This window comes from Triticum aestivum, chromosome 6B (genome assembly GCF_018294505.1).
Source record: "Triticum aestivum cultivar Chinese Spring chromosome 6B, IWGSC CS RefSeq v2.1, whole genome shotgun sequence".
NCBI classification, from domain to species: Eukaryota; Viridiplantae; Streptophyta; class Magnoliopsida; order Poales; family Poaceae; genus Triticum; species Triticum aestivum.
In genome coordinates, this window is record NC_057810.1 from 607,773,621 (window position 1) to 607,784,857 (window position 11,237).

Here is an 11,237-nt window from a genome sequence, read left to right on the forward strand (position 1 = left end):
CATAATCAAGAGACTTCAAAAGTCCATCTGCATGGAGTTTCTTCATGCGTTTGACACCAATGTGACCAAGGTGGCAGTGCCACATGTATGTGGGACTATCATTATTAACCTTACATCTGTTAGTATTAATACTATGAATATGTGTAACATCACGTTCGAGATTCAATAAGAATAAACCATTGACCAGCGGGGCATGACCATAAAACATATCTCTCAAATAAATAGACAGCCATCATTCTCGGATTTAAATGAGTGGCCATCTCGCATCAAACGAGATCTAGATACAATGTTCATGCTCAAAGCTGGCACTAAATAACAATTATTGATTTTTAAAACTAATCCCATAGGTAAATGTAGAGGTAGCGTGCCGACGGCGATCACATCGACCTTGGAACCATTCCCGACGCGCATCGTCACCTCGTCCTTCGCCAGTCTCCGCTTATTCCGCAGCTCCTATTGTGAGTTACAAATATGAGCAACCGCACCGGTATCAAATACCCATGAGCTACTACGAGTACTGGTAAAGTACACATCAATAACATGTATATCACATATACCTTTGGTGTTGCCGGCCTTCTTGTCTGCTAAATACTTGGGGCAGTTCCGCTTCCAGTGACCATTTCCCTTGCAATAAAAGCACTGAGTCTCAGGCTTGGGTCCATTGTTTGGCTTCTTCCTGGCAACTGATTTACCGGGCGCGGCAACTCCCTTGCCGTCCTTCTTGAAGTTCTTTTTACCCTTGCCCCTTTTGAAACTAGTGGTCTTATTCACCATCAACACTTGATTTTCCTTTTTGATTTCCACCTCCGCTGATTTCAGCATTGAATATAACTCAGGAATGGACTTCTCCATCCCCTGCATATTGTAGTTCATCACAAAGCTCTTTTAGCTAGGTGGGAGCGACTGGAGGATCCTGTCAATGACCGAGTCATCTGGGAGATTAACTCCCAACTGAGACAAACAGTTGTGTAACCCGGACATAGTGGGTATATGCTCACTGACAGAACTGTTTTCCTCCATCTTACAACTATAGAACTTGTCGGAGACTTCATATCTCTCGACCCGGGCATGACCTTGGAAAACCATTTTCAGCTCTTGGAACATCTCATATGCTCTGTGCTGCTCAAAACGCTTTTGGAGCCCCGATCTAAGCTGTAAAGCATGCCACATTGAACCAGGAAGTAATCATCACTACGCGACTGCCAGGCATTCATAACGTCTTGAGTTGTTGGGAAAATGGGTGCTTCACCTAGTGGTGCTTCTAGGACATATGCTTTCTTGGCAGCTATGAGGATGATCCTCAAGTTCCGGACCTAGTCCGTATAGTTGCTACCATCGTCTTTTAGCTTGGTTTTCTCTAGGAATGCGTTGAAGTTGAGGGAAACATTAGCGTGGGCCATTTGATCTACAAGACATATTGCAAAGATTTTAGACTATGTTCATGATAATTAAGTTCATCTAATCAAATTATTTAATGAACTCCCACTTAGACATCCCTCTAGTCATCTAAGTGATACATGATCCGAGTCAACTAGGCTGTGTCCGATCATCACGTGAGACGGACTAGTCATCATCGGTGAACATCTTCATGTTGATCGTATCTACTATACGACTCATGTTCGACCTTTCGGTCTCTTGTGTTCCGAGGCCATGTCTGTACATGCTAGGCTCATCAAGTCAACCTAAGTTTTTTGCATGTGTAAATTTGGCATACACCCGTTGTATGCGAATGTTAGAATCTATCACACCCGATCATCACGTGGTGCTTCGAAACAACAAACTTTTGCAACAGTGCATAGTTAGGGGGAACACTTTCTTGAAATTTTATGAGGGATCATCTTATTTATGCTACCGTCGTTTTAAGCAAATAAGATATAAACATGACAAACATCACATGCAAATCATAAAGTGACATGATATGGCCAATATCATTTTGCGCCTTTGATCATCATCTTCGAGGCACGGCATGATCACCTTCGTCACCGACATGACACCATGATCTCCATCATCATGATCTCCATCATCGTGTCTTCATGAAGTTGTCTCGCTAATTATTACTTCTACTTCTATGGCTAGCGGTTAGCAATAAAGTAAAGTAATTACATGGTGTTATCATTGACACGCAGGTCATACAATAAATTAAGACAACTCCTATGGCTCCTGGCGGTTGTCATACTCATCGACATGCAAGTCGTGATTCCTATTACAAGAATACGATCAATCTCATACATCACATATCATTCATCACATTCTTTTGGCCATATCACATCACATAGCATACCCTGCAAAAACAAGTTAGACGTCCTATAATTGTTGTTGCATGTTTTACGTGGTTGTTATGGGTTTCTAGCACTTACCTACGCAAAAGCCACAATGGTGATATGCCAATTGCTATTTACCCTTCATAAGTACCCTTTTCATCGAATCTGATCCGACTAAAGTGGGAGAGACTGGCACCCGCTAGCCACCTTTATGCAACAAGTGCATGTCAGTCAGTGGAACCTGTCTCACATAAGCATACATGTAAGGTCGGTCCGGGCAGCTTCATCCCACAATACCGCCGAAACAAGATAGGACTAGTAACGGTAACCAAATTGAACAAACCAACGCCCATAACTACTTGTGTTCTACTCGTGCATAGAATCTACGCAATAGACCTAGCTCATGATGCCACCGTTGGGGAACGTAGCAATAATTCAAAATTTTCTATGCATCACCAAGATCAATCTATGGAGATTCTAGCAACAAGAGAAGGGGGAGGATGAGCATATTCATACCTTTGAAGATCACTAAGCAAAAGCATCACTAGAACGCGGATGAGGGAGTCGTACTCGTGGTGGTTCACATCACGGAAGATCTGATCTAACGCTGAACGGACGGCGCCTCCGTGTTCAACACACGTACAGACCGGGGACATCTCCTCCTTCTTGAACCAGCAAGGGGAGAGGAGAAGTTGAGGGAGAGCTCTGGCAGCATGACGGCGTGGTGGAGGAACTTGCAGTTCTCTGGCAGGGCTTTGCTAAGCACTACGGAGGAGGAGGTGGAGTTGGAGAGGGGGAGGGCTGCGCTAGGGGAAGGGTATGGCAGCCCTCCCACCCCCCACCCCACTATTTATAGGGGAAAGGGGAGAGGGGGCCGGTCAAGGGGGAGCTTGCCCCCCAAGTTGGTGGGAGGCGCCCCCACCCCCTAGGGTTTTCAACCCTAGGCGCCTTGGGCCCTTGGGGGGGCGCACCAGCCCACTAGGGGGCTGGTTCCCACCCTTGTTCAGCCCATTTAGTCCCCCATGGCAGGTGGACCCACCCGGTGAACCCCCGGACACCTTTCGGTGGTCATGGTACAATACCGGTAACCCCCAAAATTATTCCAGTGACTGAAACTGGACTTCCCATATATAAGTCTTTACCTTCGGAACTCCTCGTGACGTCCGGGATCTCATCCGGGACTCCGAACAACATTCGGTAACCGCATACTAATTCCCATAACAACTCTAGCATCATTGAACCTTAAGTGTGTAGACCCTACGGATTCGGGAATCATGCAGACATGACCGAGACAGCTCTCCGGCCAATAACTAACAGCGGGATCTGGATACCCATGTTGGCTCCCACATGTTCCACGATGATCTCATCGGATGAACCACGATGTCGGGGATTCAATCAATCCTGTATACAATTCCCTTTGTCAATCGGTACGTTACTTGCCCGAGATCCGATCGTCGGTATTCCAATACCTCGTCCAATCTCATTACCGGCAAGTCACTTTACTCGTTCCGTAATGCATGATCCCGTGAATGACTCCTTAGTCACATTGGGCTCATTATGATGATGCATTACCGAGTGGGCCCAGAGATACCTCTCCATCATACGGAGTGACAAATCCCAGTCTCGGTTCATGCCAACCCAACAGATACTTTCGAAGATACCTGTAGTGTACCTTTATAGCCACCCAGTTACGTTGTGACGTTTGGTACACCCAAAGCATTCCTATGGTATCGATAGTTGCACAATCTCATGGTCTAAGGAAATGATACTTCACATTAGAAAAGCTTTTAGCAAACGAACTACACGATCTTGTGCTATGCTTAGGATTGGGTCTTGTCCATCACATCATTCTCCTAATGATGTGATCCTGTTATCAATGACATCCAATGTCCATGGTCAGGAAACCATGACCATCTATTGATCAACGAGCTAGTCAACTAGAGGCTCACTAGGGACATGTTGTGGTCTATGTATTCACACATGTATTACGGTTTCCGGTCAATACCATTATAGCATGAACAATAGACAATTATCATGAACAAGGAAATATAATACTAACCATTTTATTATTGCCTCTAGGGCATGTTTCCAACAGGTTCCCCTTCTGTCACTGGGATCAAGCACCATAAGATCGAACCAATCACAAAGCACCTCTTCCCATGGCAAGAAAAATCGATCTAGTCGGCCTAACTAAACCAAAGATTATAAGAAGAAATACGAGGCTATAAGTAATCATGCATACAAGAGATCAAAAGACTCAAATAACTTTCATGGATAAAAACATAGATCTGATCCTGAACTCAAAGTTCATCGGATCCCAACAAACACATCGCAAAAAAGAGTTACATCAAATAGATCTCCAAGAGACCATTGTATTGAGAATCAAAAGAGAGAGAGGAAGCCATCTAGCTACTAACTACGGACTGTAGGTCTACAATGAACTACTCACGCATCATCAGAGAGGCACCAATGAGGATGATGAACCCCTCTGTGATGGTTTCTAGATTGGATATGTCGTTTCTGGAACTTACGACAGCTGGAATTGTTTTTCGTCGACTCCCCTAGGGTTTCTGGAATATTGGGGTATTTCTAGAGTAAAGAGGTGGTGCGGGAGGCGGCCGAGGTGGGCAGAACCCACCTAGGCGCGCCTGGGCCCCCAGGCGCGCCCTGGTGGGTTGTGCTCCCGTCGGAGCCCCCCTCGGGTACTTTCTTGGCCCATCGTGTGTGTTCTAGTCCAGAAAAATCACCAAAAAGTTTTGATGCGTTTGAACTCCGTTTGGTATTGATTTTCTGCGAAGTAAAAAATAAGCAAAAAACAGCAACTAGCACTAAGCACTATGTCAATAGGTTAGTATCAAAAAATGATATAAAGTTGCTATAAAATGATTGTAAAACATCCAAGAATGATAATATAACAGCATGGAACAATCAAAAATTATAGATACGTTGGATACGTATCAATCACTAACCCTCCTTCATCACCAATTCCATGATGCTCCCCACTAGGAGTGAGTAATTCCTTCGTAGGCTCACTGATCGGTGAGGAGTTGGGTGAGATTCATCATGTAATCGAGTTAGTTTTGTTAGGGCTTGATCCCTAGTATCCACTAGCTATATTCTGAGATTGATGTTGCTATGACTTTTCTATGCTTAATGCTTGTCACTAGGGCCCGAGTGCCATGATTTCATATCTGAACCGTTTATGTTTTTACCATTATATCTATGTTCTAGATTCGATCTTGCAAGTCATATTCACCTATAATGTGTTATGATCCGTAAACCCCAGTGTGACAGTAATTGGGATACTTTTCGGTGATGATCGTAGTTTGAGGAGTTCATGTATTCATTATGTGTTGATGTTTTGTTCCGGTTCTTTATTAAAAGGAAGCCTTAATATCCCTTAGTTTCCTTATGGACCCCGCTGCCACGGGAGGGTAGGACAAAAGATGGCATGCAAATTCTTTTCCATAAGCATGTATAACTATTTACGAAATACATGCCTACATTATATTTATGAACTAGAGTTAGTTCTTTATCGTCCTAGGTTATGACTGGTATATGATGAATATCATCCAACAAATGCACCGATCCAATGCCTATGAGTTTTTCACATATTGCTCTTGCTAAGTTACTATTGCTATTGCTACTATTACAACTGCTACAAAACTGTTACTGTTGTTACCCTTACCACTGCTATTGTTACCACTACTATCAAAACTATCATATTACTGTGCTACTGATCACTTTGCTGCAGATATTTAATATCCAGGTGTGTTTGAATTGACAACTCAACTGCTAGTACTTACAAATATTCTTTGGCTTCCCTTGTGCCGAATTTATAAATTTGGGTTGAATACTCTACCCTCGAAAACTGTTGCGATCCCCTATACTTGTGGGTTATCAGAGCTCTCTGGCTCCACCCCACACACAAGCGCCCATTTCGCCGACAGGAGCAACGGACCAGAGCCCCACATCAACAGCGCGCTCCCTTCATCGATGAGCGCTCTGCTTCTTCTCCCTGTACCTCGCAGGGATCCAGCTCCGTATCACGCGCCGGTCGATCAACTATACGTTGTCATAGACATTGGTGAGATTTTTCTGCTCGATTCCTCTCCCATAACGGTCTTCGTTTTGGCTAAAATTGCAGTGGGCTGTGCATTTTTGCAGCCATGGTAATTTGTGTAGTGGTTTTTGCCATGAAATTGCAGTGGATAATGTGTGTGTTTTTGCAGCCATGGCAACTTTTGTTGTGGACTTACCATGAACATTTTAGTGGCTAGTGCATGTAGGCTGTCACAGCACATGGTATTTGTTGAATTGTTTTGTATATTTTAGGTCCATGTCAATTTTGAGGCGAATATTGATGTATATCATGGCCATTTTGCCATGTAGCACGGCAACATCATTTTGTTGCAGCCATGGAAATTTTGGTAGTGGGATTGCCATGAACATTTAGTACTTAGTGCATGTATGTTGTCACGGGACATGAAATCTGTTGAAATGTTTTTTTTAGGTCCATGGTAATTTTGAAGCGAAAACAGATCTTCATCATGGCCATTTTGCCATGTAGCATGGCAACATAATTTTTAGTATTCGGGTGGGAATCGTCAAATTGAAATCCTGGCAATTTCTTACAAATTGAAACTTGGTCTCATGGTCATCACATATTTGTCTTGGGGGTGACATTTGTTATAGTACACTCATGGAAACTTTTATTACAAACCGGAACCTTTTTTTATCCAACTTTGATGGCAACTCTAAACAAACTAGTGTGTCCTCATGATGTGTTTTTCAACATAACGACAAGTAGTGTCTTTTGCATCATGATATGTTTTAATATACACGATTTTGCCGTGATGCGTTTTGGCATAGCTGTGTGTGTGTGTGTGTGTGTGTTTTGCCTTGACCTTTTTATGTTTTGTGTTCTCTGGTTTGTAGCTATGTTTTTGTCCCATGGCAAAAGTTTCTTTTTTGATAATTTCTTAATTCTTTGGTCTATGGGCTCATGGAAAACGTAGTGAAAAAAACATGTTTACTTCTAATAACACATGGCATTTTTGGTTTGATGACACATTTTCTGCAAGTTAGTTTCATTACCCATGGCAACTTTTGGACATGTCCACTTTCAAAACGTAACTACAATTGCCATGTACCATCTACATTTTCTTTCTAGGGAGCAAAACCCTTTATAGTCCACAATTGTTAAAGGAACATTTTCTCTCCTAGTTTTTGCCATGTGCAAACTGATATTCTTGGTAAATTAATATGGTAAATAAAAAGCAATTTGCCAAGACAAAAATGTTTCATGTCGAATTTTTACAATTGTCCATGGCAAATTTATTTTATGCATCATGGAATTTTCAGTGCATGGACCATGTCAAATTTTTGTAACAAAGGCATGACAAATTATTTCTTTTTCAACATGGCAAGTTTAGTTTTATAACCATGGCCATTTTTAATTTATATCCCTTCTAAATTTAGTTTTATAGCCATGACAAATTTACTTTACAGCCATGGGAACTTTACCTTGTTTTTGCCCTAGCAAATTATTTTACCTTTACATACATGGCATTTTTCCTTTTTTTACATACACGACAACTTTTTTACTTTTACTTTTTCTCGTGGCAACTTTTCCTTTTTTTCTTGCCATGGCAAATTAACTTATTACATCCATGGGAAATTTTACTTTTTATTTCCCATGCCAATTTTTTAATCCACATTTTTTGTGTCTTCGTGTTTATAATAAAATATCATGGCAATCAAATTAACTTTTATTTTTTCCATGGCAATTTTTATTTTTATTTTTTGCCATAGCAAATTTACTTTAATTGACATGGCAATGTTACCTAAATCGCCATGGCAATTTTTACTTTTTTTGCCATGTCAAATTTACCTTAATTGACATGGCAAATTTACTTTCGCCATGGAATTTTTTTACTTTTATTGCCATGCAAAATTTTACTTTATTTTTGGCACGCCAAATTTACATAAATCGTCATGGCAAATATTTTTACTTTATTGCCATGGCAATTTTACTTTTTATTGCCATGGAAATTTTACATTTTTTTGCCATGGCAATCTTAATTCAAATAAGATGGCAAATTTACATTTCCGGAGCATGGAAAATTAAAAATTATACTATGTAGCATGGTATTCTAACTCGTGTAGCCATGGCAATTTTTAATTTATTCTCATGGCAAAATTTACTTTAATTTTGCCATGGTAAAATGTACACTATTTCCACCATAGTAAATACTGATATTCACATGGCAAAATTTTTGTTTAACTTTTTGTGTAATCTAGTGGTACGGGGCCATGGCGACTATTATTGTATGCATCACGGGAATTACTTTTTGCCATGGTATTTTTGATTTTTTTTGTCATGGCAGCTTTGCCGTGCTTTTTCTTAGGTATCAAAATATGTTGTAAACCTTCCCGTTTGTAAAATTATATCATGGCAAATCATAAAACAGTTTGGTCAAACTCGAATGGCATTTTTTGGAATTTTCGCTGGTATTTTTCTGCTTCTAAATTTGATGACATTTTTTCGTAGTACATCAAAAACTAGTCTTTTTATTTGTCAGAGAAAGAGAAAAATATGTGGGCTTCTTCTTTTGTTTTGCTATTGGGATTTTTTTTTCTTTTTGTTTTACATTAGAAAGGAAAGGCCTTGTAGGGGCCAGGGAGGGTGTTCGTGATTTCGATCCTCTCCTCCCGAAGGAAAGCATTCGTGAGGGGGGAACCCTCGTACCAAACTGTTCGTTCGGTCTGGGAAGTCCCCAGATGGAACGTTCGGGAAATATCGGTGTCCTAATTTTAATTCTTTACTGCGACTACACCACAGGTCAGAAGTTTGATCCCCCATGTGAGCGCCTACTTTTTGCCTCTTCCTGCAAGGACTGTCTAGGCCGGCTACCAGCGTGTGGGCTGAGGCCCAGACGCGTGCCGAGGCCCAATGGAGCGATCTTGGGCGAGGCGTATGAAACTAAGTCTGTTCGCTCAAGAAAAAATCCCAATGAAAGTTGAGGCCCAGGCGCATGTCGAGGACAACTGGAGCGATCTTGAGCGAGGCGTATGAAACTGAGTCTGTTCGCTCAAGAAAAAATCCCAATGAAACGAACGTTATATTACACGATACATTGTTACTTATTACGGATGTAAACTGATCGGATCAGATTAGTTAATGTGTTCCCATATTCTTTATCATATTTTTTGTCAGACTCAGAGGTGAACGGATGATGACCGGTTGCAGGTTCAGATGCGAATTTTATCGGACTATGGATCCGGAGTGGAAACGTAGTGGACTCGGACAGGAAACAGACCAAAAATATCGAGTCATACATGCAATGAGACATGATTTTATTTATACCATGCAAACAATATAAATACAAATTTTTATCCAAACACATCCACATAACACATAGAGTGACCAAGCATTCAAAGGCATAACTCACACAAATATGGCCACAATATATGTGATGATTCTAATTAGTGGGGTTGATATTTGAGCTTGTCGATTTGGGCTAAATTTATAGGAGAATTCTATTTGATAACCTCGGATAGCAAAAATACCGGATAGTCCTCATCCTCCGGATATTATCGATACCATATCCGGCGGATTCGTCCAAGTGCATACCATATCCTTAGTAATGGACGCGGGTGCGGAACAAAAATTATCCTACCCTTTACTACCTCTGCCCTGGTTTACTAGCCCCCCTCGTATTTTGGGTCATATTTTGGCCATGATTTTAACTAATAAATATATATTGTGCGTAGCAAAAATAATATCGTTAGAAAAACATTCAAATACGAATCCAACAATATAATTTTTCTAGTCAACTATGTGGTCAAACTTTGACCAAAAATACAACGAGGGCTGATATACTTAGACGGAGGTAGTATATCTTTCAGGTGGCAATAGTGGGTAATTTCCTTTAACTTCATTAGCAATTATCATGATGGACGAAAAAATCAAAGAAACATACTGTCCTACATTATTATTAATTATTAATAAATAGGTATTAAGTATTCGGTAGTAGGTATAGCCATACATGTATATACATACTAATTCATTTATGACCTCACCAGGGACTTCCACAATAAGCTGTGTGAAGTATCGGGGTCATGAGTAGTATCAACCAACACCATTTGAGATGACTGGTATCCTCACCTAGCATAACTTATTTTGGTTCAATTTACATAGTTCACCCTCATCCCTATACTACGATGCCCCCAATGGATATGCATTGATCTGGTAAATTTGGATATCGTCCCAAAGAAAAATAGCATCAGAACGTTTCTGATGCCCATGGCAAATATACCCAGTAAAAGGATCTTTGAAAGTAATAGTGGCAGCAGCAAAGCATATGCATAATCAATTCGGAAATGATATATCCTAAACATTAGGATTTTAAGTATGGCAACCCAAACGTTAGTTGACACGAGGTGGCAAGTTTAGTTAGCAAGCATGGCAATCCGAATGTTTCAGATATCCATGGCAAATAATATACCGAGTAAAAGGATGCTTGAAAGTAATAATATTGGCGGCAGCAAAGCATAATCAATTACCCTGGAGCAACTTTGAGATATATTTGGAGATGGTACTTGCAATAAACGCCTGGCCCAAACCAATTGTGTTTTTGGCTCCAAACTCAGCAACGCTCTTCATCGTCTTGTTTCTCAAGTCAAGAGCAAGCACATATGCTGTGTGTTCCACGTCCCGGTAGTCGATCTTGGCGAGGAAATAAACAATGTCGTCATCTAGCAGGCTCAGGGTGGGCAGGCCAACGTGCAGTCTCTCGAACGCTATGGTGCTACCCTCATCGACCACAAGACTCGGCAGCAACATGGAAATCTGCGAGGAATCGAGCTCGAGGAGGCCCGTGTGCTGCTGCCAAGACGCCTCGGCCAAAGGCAACGAGCGGGCGTCGATCGCCATGCTGCATTTGGCAGCTTTCCAGCCATCGAATGTGACGG